At 45.4% G+C, this 13,754-nt stretch overlaps 1 protein-coding gene and 1 long non-coding RNA gene across 23 annotated transcripts in view; one reads left to right on the plus strand and one right to left on the minus strand.

Annotated features, from left to right (window-relative positions):
* The window catches only part of LOC102162878 (uncharacterized), a 462,928-nt gene that overhangs the window by 209,428 nt on the left and 239,746 nt on the right, over positions 1 to 13,754 (plus strand). The gene's annotated exons all lie outside the window — the stretch shown is intronic.
* TNR (tenascin R) overlaps positions 1 to 13,754 on the minus strand; it is a 416,877-nt gene that overhangs the window by 84,115 nt on the left and 319,008 nt on the right. The window lies entirely within an intron of this gene.

Genomic DNA, 13,754 nt, shown 5'->3' on the forward strand with positions numbered 1-13,754 from the left:
GATATTTTATGACCATTGTGGCTTGGGCAACAACCAATCAGAAGGGGGCATCCATCCATCAGACCTGCTGTAAACAACCAGCAGGGCCCTGTGCTGATTTCACCGTGATGGTAGGTCCTCTTTCAATTTCCATGACTTGAGACAAGGGAAATGAGTTTCAGGCAAGGCCAAGGAATGTGACCGAGATTGCACAGCTAATGAGCACGGGAGCCAAGACTGAACCCATATCTTGCTGACCATAGTCTGTACTCTTAACTGCTGTTTTTCAGCCAGCTTTAATTAGCAGCCACATAGAACTCTAATGAAAAGACTTAGAACTCTTACACATCAACAGTCTCCTCTCCCGGGATCAGATTTAGGACTTCCTGACAGCGATGGCTTTTCGCTTAATGTTTTCTCCACCAATCCATGCTACTACCCCAGAAATTGCTGTAGTCTCTCACCCTGAAGGGAGAGCCTGTCTGCTGGCTCATTATCTAAAAGTGCCCAGCCTCCATGGTGTCCCAAAGACTCAGGAGCCATGCTAAACCAGTAAACCTTGATCCTAGAGGGGTTGGGAGGCATTTTTTACATTTGCCCTTTCCCAGGACAACTCCCCACTCGGCAGTAGTTCCAGAAAATCATGGCCTGCCCTGGCCCCCTCTGGCGTCATTCACTTCTCTGAGCTGCCACTGGCTCAGTCACAAGTCACTATTAAGCACACCGAGGACCTCTCTGCTTCTGTCCTGTATCTCCATGTGCATTTGGCTGAGGATGCTTCCTGAGGGCAGGCAGAGAGAGGGGGTGGGATGCATGGCCTGGGAGACTTCATTTTTCTCATCTCATCTGAAGCCTGTTGGAGGAGGAAGGGGGATGAAACTCATGTTTATTTAATGCTTACTTTAAAAGCATACCCTTAATTTTGCAAAGCTCACGTTACTTAATAATCATTTCAAAGTGGCTTCTCTTTCTCGTGTCCCTGAAAACTTCCCTCTCTGGCTTCATTCTCTACCTCCACCTCCTGTTCCCCTGGATCACATAGAATGCGGACTGTTCTGCAGGTGGTCTTTCTGTGGCACCTTTCAGTGACTCTGCTGGGCAGATTTTTGCAACTTCCTCCGAGGAAGATCTGGTCTAATCCTGTGGCATATCCAAGACTGCTGCGTTTGATGTGTTTGTCTCCACTGGAGAGGTCTGGCCTGCTCTGAGACCCATGGTCTGGCTTTAGTGAGAGGTGGTGGCTGCACTTCTAAGCTGGATGCAAAAATCTCTGGGATTCAAACAGCTTAGGGGCCTGAAGGGGACCCCCAGAGTCCCCTCTATTCCTTCAGTCTCTTCCTGTCTCTCAGGTGAGTCATCCGACTAGAGCTATCAGACTCGAGGATAGATGCAGACCAGTCCCATCAAAGGATGAAGTGGTGGTGGGAGAGGGGGCAAGGGGAGAAAAGTAGAGATGATGGGGAAGAAATAAAAAGGGTGGGGTGCCAGGCTGGAGAGAGCAACAGACAAGAGTTCTACAGATCGAGGGAGATGACATAAACCCGAGGGACAAATAATACACTCAAGGTTTGGTAATACACTGACAGTGGTGAGCCAGACAGGTAGCTAGTGACCCTCCAGATGAGAGGGCAAGCCAGTTGCAGTAATTTGATAGATTGATACTCAAGAGGTCTGCACAGTGCCATTGATTCATTTCCTCCATGCCAGCTTCCTTATCAATATAATTATCATGATGGGTGCCAGAGGTGTCTCTGGGTTGTTTGTAAGAGGCAAGTGGACAGCTGGGTGGTCCTCCAGGCCCAGGTGATGCCACGTTACCAAGGTGTGAGCACCTTTCCCAGGCGGCCTGCAGGGAGAGCTTGGGTTACCCCCGGGGCCAAGTCTTGCCTCCAGCTGAAGTTGTTCTTAAATGGCTTTTCTCCCCTATGCCCTCCTCCACGTGCCTTGTCCCACTGAAGAGCTTTGCTACTGTGATAGATAACTATTCTGGGAACCATCACCTTGGCACAGGCTCAGAGGAGGAGAGAACTGGTCTCCAGAGGGTGGGATGCAGAGGAGGAGGGAGGTTGGGGAGGTGATGCAAGGGACCGGGAAAAGACATGGAAGCTATGTCTTTGTGATTTTCCTTTTTTTTTCTCTCTCTCTCCTTAAGTCAGAGAAGGGGTGAAAGAGTAACATGGACAGAGGTGCCTCAGGGGAAGTGGGGGGAGGAAGAGAAAGAGGAAAAATGAGTGTGTAGTTTGTTGGGCAGGTAAGGAGAGGTGATCTCCAGAGGGGTGGGTGGCCAGCGCTCTGTTTGGATTTTCTAGCTTCTGCCAACCTTCGTCCCCACGCTGCCCCTAAGGGTGATGTATAAACCAGAACTGTATCTGTGAAAAAAAATGACACTTTTCCTGTGCTTTTTTTTTTTAAGTTAGAATTAGTTTAAAAATAGTTCCCTCCCTGCCGTTGGGATGCTCTGTCACTGGAGAAAGAGGGTAATTATGAAAGACGAGGGTGTAATGTGATTACTGCCGGCCCCATTGTGTCAGCAGAGGCAGCGTCAGGGCTGCTGGGAGGACTTGGCCTCCGTCTCCATCAGCACTGGGCCTTTATTGGGCCTGTCAGGTTTCTGAAAAGAACCTGAGGGCAGAAAGCTCCCCGCCGACAGGACTCCTTGGCTGGTCTGGAGCTGTCAGGGGACCTGTGCGGAGGAGGTGCAAGGCAAGGCTGGGGCGTCGCCTTCTGGCCACCTCCTGCTGGACCATGTGCCCTCCGTGTGCCCCATGTAGGAGCTACAGGCAGGGTCGTTGGTTCAGAATGTGATGGAGCCACATTCATATTTTGGCATAAGGGGTCAGCGGGTGTATTTTTGTGTGTGTCCATGCAGGTTAGAAAACCTGCAGAGGCTGGGCCGAAGAATCTAGCTTCAGGTCTGTCCTCTGGCTCTGTCTTGTACTGTCTGTGAGAATTCTAATTGACCTAGGCTCTCAGAGCCATTCCTTCTTCATCTGCAAAATGGGGGTCATGGATATCAATCAAGGGAATAACACCAAGGGAGTAATAACATCTCTCCATTGGAAGCAAGGGTCAGATCATTCTGGTATGAATTCCTGCTTTACCACCCAGGTGGCATGGCTGGGCAGGTGTTACCACTGGAGGGCGCCTGTTTCTTTTGGGGGCAGCTAAGGCTGAGAGTCTGCCTTCTGGGTTTCCAAATGATTTTTGGTAAATAGAAATCCTATTTTGGTGAATTTATCCAATTTTTATAAGTCCCAGAGAATTCTTAACATCTGTAGAGCATTTGTATGATATATGACTGTATATATATATATATATATATATATATAATAGGCAGTTTTATGTATATATATTTACATAAAAGTGGTTTATATATATGACTGTATATACACACACTGATAGAACTATACGTATATGGTTACATATATATTTACATATATACACATATATAACCATGTACCTACTATGGCTATATATATATATATATATATATATATAAACCCATGTATGTATATATACATATATAATTCTATTTGTGTATGTATATATAGTCATATACATAAATATATATACATATGGTAGAGGATATGGAGCCCCATTTAATCCTCATAACAGACAATGGGATTATTCCAATTTTATAGACAAGGCTCAAGGGATGGGGGTGATTTGCCCAGTTATACACAGTGAGTTAGAGCCAAGCTAAATCCCGAGGCATATATCCAGACTCTCAGTTTGGTCATAGAAGCCACAGCCTCCCTCCATAAGCCACCTTTGTCCTTTGGAAGTAGATAGGATATAAATAATGAACTCCCAATTAATCTCCACCATTTTGGTTTAAAAATTCTTCCCAGAGCCTGACCTTTTGCTATCATTAATATCTATTTTTCGTCTGTGTTTCTCAAGCTGGGAGAACAGCATGTCACCATTTTCTATTCAATTATTCTTCTTGAATGGTCATCATACTGCTTTTCGTCTTTCTCTTCTTTCCATTTAATAAAATTGCAAAGCAAAGTCTTTTGTAAGAAAGATGGCCACTCAGACTGCAGCTCAAATAGATGATTTCAGTTTCTCGCTCAAGCTACTCCACAGAACAGATTAAGAAATTGGTTTAGAATATTAAAAGTGGTCTCTGCCCCCATGGGGCTTATAGTCTAGTTGAGAGGACTAGACTCACACATGTGAAACCAAAGGACAAGGCAAGGCAGCCCATAAACTGAAGACTGCTTATTTTAAGTTTAATAGATGCTCTTCACAGTGTGGGAGAAGTGACCAGAAAAGACTTGCTGAAGAAGTGGTGTTCCAGTCCAGATGAAGTGGGGTGGCTGGGAAGGTGGATATGACTTGTGGGGAGAAGGTGTGGAGAGGGGGCATAGGGTGTGGCATAAGCAAAGTCGATTGAAGCGTCAAGGCCAAGTGTAAGGAAGTTCTTCCTCTGAAGGGACCATCTTCAGTTTTCATGAAGGTCTAATATAAATTAAAACTATATTATGAATATTTAGGGTTTTTTAGGCTGAGTAAGAAGATGTAGTACATATATACAATGGAATATTACTCAGCCATAAAAAAGAATGAAATAATGCCATTTGCGCCAACATGGATGGACATAGAAATTATCATACTAAGTGAAGTAAGTCAGACAGAGAAAGGCAAATATCGTATGAAATCACTGATATGTGGAATCAAATAAAAAATCGTATGAAAGAATGAAACAGAAATAGACTGAAAAATTTCGAAACCAAACTTATGGTTACCAAAGGGGAAACAGTGGGGGTGGTGATGGAAGATAAATTAGGAGGTTGGGATTGATATATACACACCACTATATATAAAATAGATAAGTAACAAGGACCTACTGTATAGCACAGGGAAATCTCCTCAATACTGTGTAATAACCTGTATGGGAAAAGAATCTGAAAAGGAATGGATATATGTATATGAATAATTGAATCACTTTGCTGTATATCTGAAACTAACACAACATTGCAAATCAACTATATTGCCAATAATTTTTTAAAAACTATATTATGAGGATGTATGAAAATAACCCCTACATGCCCTGTGTGTACCTATGAAATGTGGGAGCCGATCATGTCTTAGCAGTGTTCCCAGGGCTTGATGTCCAAAAGGCTAACTCAGGGCCAGGCCAGTTTATAAACATGGACTCAGAACTTCTAATTAATTATAAATATAGGAATCATTTGCTTGATTGCTTGGACTTTGAAACCCTTTAGAAACAAACTTAGGAGTAGTTAAATGGAGAAATTGTGCTCATTCCTATCCAGGAGACCAGATAATTCATCTGCTCTAAAAATATCTAATGACGGATTCAAATGTCAAATTCATGCTGTTTCCAGTTATATGACATAACTATATTAGAATTGATCCTTCTAGCAGGAACTGAATAATTGCTTTAATATTGGATATCCGTTAATATCTCTAGATGACATGTATGTTGGAGGTGGCACCTTATGAAAGTTCAGCTCTTGAGGTCTAAAGGAGATATTTACTTTATTGGGCAAATTATGTGTTTTTAAGCATGAAATAACAGCATCCTGACCCAAAGACTACACACAGGTGGGCTATATTTTCTAGTGCATGAAATAACATTTTCTAACTGAAATTTGGGGAAGCTCTGAGGGTCCAGGTATATGGAGCACAACCTGCTTAATTCAATTCAGTTGCACCCTGACTGCGTGCCAGAAACTTGGCTAGGTCCCATTCACGATGTCAGGGGTGAGCCAGAGGAATCTCAGGTAACTCCTTTTGTAACTAGGAGGAAGGTACTTACATAACAAGAATAAATAGCAAACCCTGATAAGTACCATGTCTGAGGTACTAAGAAATTCTTCTGGAGGCCCAGCAGAAGCAACCATTTCAACTGCAAAACTCTGGGGAGAAATCTCAATGGAAAAGGTGGCCTTTGAGCTGGGTCTTGAAGAATTAGATTTTGAAAGGAGGCATCAGGGGAAAAGGCAGGAAAGTGACTGAGGAATAAAAACTGAGGAAAATCAGGCTTGAAGAAGGGCACAGTTTCTAGAGTGGTGGCGAAGTGTGTTTGTGTGCTTTCAGGGTGAGGGTACTCGGAAGATGTCACAGAGCCTTGATGGGCATCTAGAAATTTCCTCGGGATTCTGTGGGCTGGTTGAACGTCAGTATTTTTTAAGCAGGGCATGACATGATTAAAGAAATCCTTTAACATCTGTAGTTGCTGTTGGCCCCAGAGATGAATTCTAATCTGAAAAACTCAAAAGATTTTTTTCACTTGTCGTTTATCTTATTTTGCAGTTATTCAGTTGGTAAGGCCCGGATTAGCCTTGCTCATTACTTTAGAGAGTGGTTTTTCAGGGTACATAATTTCTTAAATTCCTTTTTTCTCACTCTCTGTCTTGACTAAATGCATTTTGCTCTCCATTAAGTTATACTGCATCATCTCTGTTCATTATTGTTAAAAGGGGGCTTCAGCAGAATTCAAATGTTGTTTTATTAACTGCTAAATCCAGGATATGTATTGTAAAATATTGGACTTAAAATGTTTTCAATCTGAATAAGGATGAGAATTGACCATGTAGCTACAAGCAGTTGCCTTTCTGACAAATTAGGGATGCGGATGGCACTGAGGAGGCTGAGGCTTTGGTAAGCAAAGCACAGTTTGGAGGGTTCCCAGAGTCCATGTATGATCCATCTAGGATACAAAAGAGCCCACAGTAAGGTGCAGAATGTCCCCAATGGGCTGAGGTTGATGTCTGAAATAACCTGTGGGTGGCAACTTCTTCTCTTTGATGGGTGGTCTCCTTCCGCACAGCAACTCTCCTTGCTCCCCAGCCTTTACGTGCACGGCCTGGCCTGCCCTCCTCTTCGGTACACACAGTTCTGGGGTTCTCCCATTTGCCCTTCTTGATCCTCTCTCCACTCTTCTCTTCCTGGATCTGTTCTTTCTCGGTAGAGAGCTTCCTATTCAGCTAAAGAAGGCCACCAGCCGAGGAGCTGCTTCTGCATCCAGAGGGAAGTGGGGTCCTGGAGCCTGGCTCAGCAGAAGGACGTTGTTTCTCCTCAGGGGACCTCCTCTACATGACTGACTGTCTTTCCAGGTTCTGGTAGCCTCTCTGCCAAGTCCTCTCACCTCCTTTGGGGCTTAAAGATGGTAACCACTCAGCTTCTACTAACCCCATATGGTGTGAGTGCAGAGTCCTTCCTGACTGGCTCTCTACTGCTCATCCCCACAGGTACCCACGGGGGCCTGCCTTCCTGGAAGGGCTCTTTACCCCAGGCGTTTCCTTCTGGCCCCAACTCTGCTTAAAACATACCTGTCCTCGGTGCCTCATTCCCTCAGTAGTCAAATGCCAAAGTAATACAGGTGACAGTGCTGGCTATAAATTAACACCTTCTGAAAACCTCTTTGGAAACAGGTAGGCCTTAAACCATAAATAACAGTGACATTTTCATTTTAACAACAGCCTGCAACTAACCTAACAGTGGACATGGTTCAGGGTGGTTTCATGCTGTAGCAGAGGATAAGATTCATTGCCTGTAAAAGGTTTCAACATTTTTTTCTCACATCGATCTTTCTACCTTTTCCCCTGCTGAAAAGAGCTAAAATGAGTCAGAGTAACAGAACACCTGGCATCTGCAGAGCTCATTTCAAGGTGCTTTCCTAAACAGAATCTCAGTTTGTCCTTTTATGAATTTTGCAAAGTATTTAGGGTGGGTATATTGCCCCAGGTTACAGATGAGTAAAACTGAGGTCTATTCCTATGAATAAAAAGCCATAAGGCTGCTCTTAAAGAAATCAGGTCTTCTGAGGAAAACTTGAGAAATTTACCTCTGATAAATTTACAGCATAAATAGGAATTTGGCTCACATCTTGAGTTTGCTTTCCTAATGGGGAAACTGGAAAGGTACAATGATAGGAAAAAAAATCATAATAAAGGCACGGGTTTCTTTATTCCTCAGCAAGAATGTATTCTCGGAGTTCCCTGGTGGCTCAGCCGAAACTAATCTGACTAATATCCATGAGGACCCAGGTTTGGTCCCCGGTCCTACTCCGTGGGTTAAGGATCTGGCATTGCCGTGAGCTGTGGTGTAGGTCACAGATGAGGCTCAGATCCTGCATCGCTACGAATGTGGTATAGGCTGGTATCTACATCTCTGATTCGACCCCTAGCCTGGGAACCTCTATATGCCACGGGTTCAACCCTAAAAAGATGCATGCACACACACGCACACACAAGTATATATTCTCTAAGTTAAAAAATAGTTTCAGGCTTTTTTTTTTTTTTTTTTTTTTTTTTTTTTTTTGGTTGTTGTTGTTGTTGTCTTTTTGCTATTTCCTTGGGCCGCTCCCGCGGCATATGGAGGTTCCCAGGCTAGGGGTCGAATCGGAGCTGTAGCCACCAGCCTATGCCAGAGCCACAGCAACGCGGGATCTGAGCCGCGTCTACAACCTACACCACAGCTCACGGCAACGCCGGATCGTTAACCCACTGAGCAAGGCCAGGGATCGAACCCGCAATCTCATGGTTCCTAGTCAGATTCGTTAACCACTGCGCCACGACGAGAACTCCTAGTTTCAGGCTTTTGCCTTTTCAACTCTTTGGCCATTTATAGTGGTTTAATGAACAGTTGCCTGGGATGGGGGTGGGGGTCCATGTATGGGGAGTGGGGAGTGGTGGGCAGCCATTGACTCTGCAGGGCTGGTGGGTCTGAGAGGAGAGTGAGTGGAGGAGCCCAAGCTGCTTAGGGCAGAGGGAACTTTTGTGTTTCTCTGTGGATTTACTCAACTCTCCTACTTGAGGGTTGGAGGACTATACCCCAAGAAGCTCTCAGATTCCCTCACTAACAACTCAAGGGTGGATCCTTTCTCTGGCGTTTGTAATGGAAAAACCTATCCCTTTGATCCTAGTCTGCATTATCAATCCAGGATTCCTGCAGGGAAATCATTTATGAAAGAGGTCTCCCTGCTGAGCAAGATACCAGCCTGATTCACCCCAGTGGGAAGCCCAGCACAGGTGAATTATTTCCCAAGTGGGCTCTGAGAATTTTCCATGCTTTATCCTGTGTTTGAGGACAATCATGAAGCAGTCAGTGACGTGCCTTCCTACGGTTCTGGAATGTTATACCTTCATTAGTCTGGACCCACAAATGTGCCCGGAATGATCCAAATTCGATCTATGAGTCCACTGTATTTAAATCAACAATGAACATTTACTACCTTTCTCCAAAATAGCAAGCTCTCTGGGCTTTTTTTAGTAGGCTGAGGGTGTGAGACTGGCTTTGTCCAAACCAGCTGCTTTCAATTAGGAAGGGACACTCTATCATCTTCACCTTCACCTTCACACATAACTGCATGCCCCAGGCTTTGTGCATTCCACCCCATTGTGATATGTGTGCATGGCAATTGTATTATGAAGAAAAAGAAGGGCTTTCTCTGACACCAGCATGTTCCAGGCAAAGCCAGGCATTCATCCAAGGGCATTTCATATTAACTCATTTAGTTTCTCACAGCAACCACATAAGCTAGTATGATTTCCCCATTTTACAGATGAGGCAACTGAGTAATAGAGAGGTTAAGTGACTTGTCTAAAATCACAAAGCAGACGAGATCGGGTGCGTTCAGGGTGGTATGGACAAACTAAGGCCATTTGCAGCAACATGGATGGGCCTAGAGATTCTCATACTAAGTAAAGTAAGCCAGGAAGAGAAAGACAAATACCATATGATACCACTTATTCGTGGAATCTAAAATATGGAACAGGTGATCCTATCTAAAAAAACAGAAACAGATCATAGCCAAGGAGAGCAGACTTGGGGTTCCCAGGGGAGAAGGGGGAGGGAGTGGGATGGATGGGCATTTTTGGGCTTTTTTGGATGCGAACTGTTATATTGGAATGGATGGGCAATGGGATCCTACTGTACAACATAGGGAAATGTGGGTGATTGATTGCTTTGCTGTACAACAGAACTTGCAGAAACATTGTAAATCAGCTAGACTTTAATTTAAAATAAATTAAAAAGAAAGAAGAAATAACAGAAGAATAAAATAAAATCACAAAGCATTTAAGCAAGGGCACCAAGATTCCAACTTTTTTGTCAAGGAGTATGTCCAGTGGGTCTGGAAGTCTCCATAGGAGAAAGAATTTATGACAATACCCTCCCTCTCAGAGTTCCCGTCGTGGCTCAGTAGAAACAAATCTAACTAGTTTCCATGAGGATGTGGGTTTGATCCCTAGCCTTGCTCAGTGGGTTAAGGATCCGGCGTTGCCATGAGCTGTGGTGTAGGTCTCAGACGAGGCTCGGAGCCCCCATGGCTGTAGCTGTGGCGAAGGCCGGCAGCTGTAGCTCCAATTCGACCATTAGCCTGGGAACTTCCATATGTCACAGGTTCAGCCCTAAAAAGCAAAACAATCAAACAAAAACAGAAAAACAAAACAGCAACCCAAAAATCTCCCTCTCTGAGCTCAAGTGGAACTTGTTATTATGCTTATCACAATAGTGACCTGCAGGGTTGTTCCCTTCCCCCACAAGAAGACAGGTCTGTTATCTAGTTGTCTTTGGTCCCAGCTTATAGCACAGATTCAGCGGTCTATTAGATTCTTTCTTTCTCTAAATACACACATATACAGACATGAGCTGTGGTTCCAGCCATCCTTACCCACTCAGGTGTCTGCATGCTCCCCTAGAACAGGTTTTTCCTGTTCTCAAAGTTTCTGAAACATTCCTCTCTGCAGTGTTAGCCACCAAGGCTGCCAGGAGTGTGTGAGGTGACCCTGAAGGGCCTGAGGAGACACTGTGGCTGGGCATCAGCACAGTTTATTGTTAGAGTAGCAAATGTCCTGCCTTCCTCTTTGCAGGCTCTCCTGCAACAGCTTCAGGATTATAGGTCTTCCCCCACACTTTTATTTTGATTACCGCTGCCTGTCACATTGTTTCCTATTATTGACCTTGGTACCTGTCAGACCATTCACACCCCCTCATTGTCTTTACTTGCCACACATCCATCTTCACTGAAAGGCTGGTTTCTCTGATTACTGAGGCCTGTCAGTTTCTCATGGATTTACTTGATTCTTCTCATCAGTGAAGGGGTGCTTTGTGGCCGTCTTTGCCCTTGGACTTGATGGAGGTTGTTGGCCATGAGCCAGGTCATAGATGGTCCTCTCCAGAGGACCACCTCGGGGAGATTTTAGTGAGGGGGTCACTGCCTGGGGCGCAGGGCCCTGCCTTGAAGGAAGTATCTCTCTTAGTCTCCTGCCAATTCCATGTAGTGGCTTTCTGAGCTTGAGCAAGTCATGTGACTGCTCTGAGTCTCAGTTTCCTTAACTGTGAAGTGGGAATTATTTAGACTGAGAATCAAGCCTATGTGAAAATATGGCATCAACTGTGAAGTGCCACATAATAAGTGGGATGGTCTCAGCATTGCTACTGTACAACCAATGAAGCACTTGGTCTCCATTTCTGCATGGATCGGAGATCTGGTATTTGACATACAGCCATGAAATTGTATTCCCTCCTCAGTCTTCCCTCAGCCCCAGCATTCAGATGGGGCACGAGCAGAGTGGTGAGTCCCCACTGGGTGCTCAGTTAGTGATTGTTGGATTGAGCCGAAGTGAGGATGCTCAGGTGACAAAGGGTGACAGACCCCATGGCGCCATTTGTGGTGTGTCTCCTTGACCCCTGAGTATTGAGAAGGACCATCACTTTGTGCAGATGACCAACAACCCCCAGAGAATGGTGGCCTTTCCAGAATGGGGTTGATTAGAATGTAGAAAGAGACCTCAATCCCCTGGGAATCACAAGGATTCCTGAATTATTCCATGGTTGTTCTTGGGCCAACCCTGAAAACTGGACTTTAAGAAACCAGATAGGGAGTTCCCGTCATGGCTTAGTGGTTAATGAACCCGATTAGTATTCATGAGGAGGAAGTTTGATCCCTGGCCTTGCTCCGTGGGTTAAGGATCCACTGTTGCCATGAGCTGTGGTGCAGGTTGCAGACACTACTCTGGATCCCACATTGCTGTGGCTGTGGTGTAGGCCAATGGCTACAGCTCCAATTCAACCCCTAGCCTGGGAACCTCCATATGCCATGAGTTCAACCCTAAAAAGACAAAAAACAAAATAAAATTTAAAAAAAGAAAAGAAACGAGATAGGCATCAGGGCTCAAAGCTATTCACCAGATTATAGCAACTACTGGATGTGGGGCCTTGGAGGTCAGCATTGACCAAGGCGAAGGTGGGCCTGTGCTGAGCTGGATAGCACTGGGGTGGACAATGTGGTGTATCCAGGGCACCGCCAGGGTCTACTGAAAGTCACAGGGCTGGATTAAAGCCACCAAGGTCAGAAACTAAAGGAGAGGAGACACATCAACAGAACCAGGATACAAATCCCACGTGTCACTGGGGTAATGGGGGGGTGTGCCCTGCCAAACACCCAAAGCCTTCAGGTTACCCCACCAGTGACCTAAAAGTAACCCAATTCTCTATGTGGAATTCTTTTATGGATAAGAAGAAAAATAGATATCATTTATAAACTAATCCAAATGTACAGTAAAGTTGAGTTTTTAATAACTTGACCCAGCATAAGTCACTAGTGTTTTTGCTGTATTTTCCTCACTTTTTTCTCTGTGTTTATTTACATAATTGGGATTGCACACTATTTGAATTGACACTTAAAACCAAGACCTTCCTTGGGCTTGCCATCTTTGAGGAAGCACCACCCAGGGACGGGTCAGGCAGGCCCAGAAGGCAGGTCTAAGGCCAGCCCAGGTCCACGTCAGCTGCCAGGCTGCAGGGTCCTGCAGGGAAGGCAGGTGCAGTCCTGGCCAGGTGGTGGGGGGCACTAGGCAGATCTCATCAAGGGAGCTGCTTCTGTATTTGTCCCTCCTTCCCTGGTACCAAGCACATTTCTCTGTTGCTTGGGAGCCTGGGCAAGTGTTGACAGGGTGATTATCTTCCTCTGCACAGTTCTTCTCATTAACATGAGTACAGAATTGTGTCTGAACCTGTGGTTGTTGGGTGGGACATTCCATTCTGGTTCTGATCAGAATAATAAACCAAGTCTATTAGAGAGCCCTGAGGGAGAGCATGGTCTGCCCTCCTCCTGATTCTGTGATTTCTGACTATTCTGAACAGCATGGTTCTCAGGCAGGTGGAATGGAAGCTCTGGAGAGGTTCCAGCAGGAGTGGGCACACCTGGAGCAGGAGACAGGGCAGGCGTGATGGGTGGGGATGAAGTCCCTGGGTTCCCACATGCACCTGCACTGCTAGGTTCCATCAGAGGGAGTTAGGAAGGGCCAGTGGCCAAGTTTGAGTGGAAGACAGAAGCCACTGGTCAAGATGGAAGTGTGCTCAGAAAGAGCTTCAGGTATTTCATTGAAACTGGGATGTCAGTTCCTGAAGCAGTGAACTGATCAGCTACAAAAATGACCTTTAGTGACACTGCTGAGCAGGATAAAGGACAGCTGGCAGCAATGGGATGTGTTTGCATTTTTCTCCTTACATACTGTCTACTGCCACTGCACTGGAATTAGCTAAGATGAACCTTTTGACAGTGTCCCTGTGGACTGGGGACTGGGAACAAAAGACTCCTCTGGCCCTTCGTCCCAGGCCTGAGACTCTTGGGGCAGAGCTGGGGGTAAGCAGCAATTCCAGGGCTGGGAGCTGCAGCTTCCATGGCTTCTATGGCCTTGTATCACTGGGGTAAGGTCAAGACCAGCCCCAGGGTGGGCCTCAGCCTCTGCTACATGTGAGTCTTAAATCAACCAGGAGCCAGCCTTTGATCCCCA

Source organism: Sus scrofa, chromosome 9, assembly GCF_054392235.1.
Source record: "Sus scrofa isolate SSC_HxYL_T2T_F1_AM1 chromosome 9, Sscrofa_HxYL_maternal_Yorkshire_Landrace_v2.0, whole genome shotgun sequence".
Taxonomy (NCBI): domain Eukaryota; kingdom Metazoa; phylum Chordata; class Mammalia; order Artiodactyla; family Suidae; genus Sus; species Sus scrofa.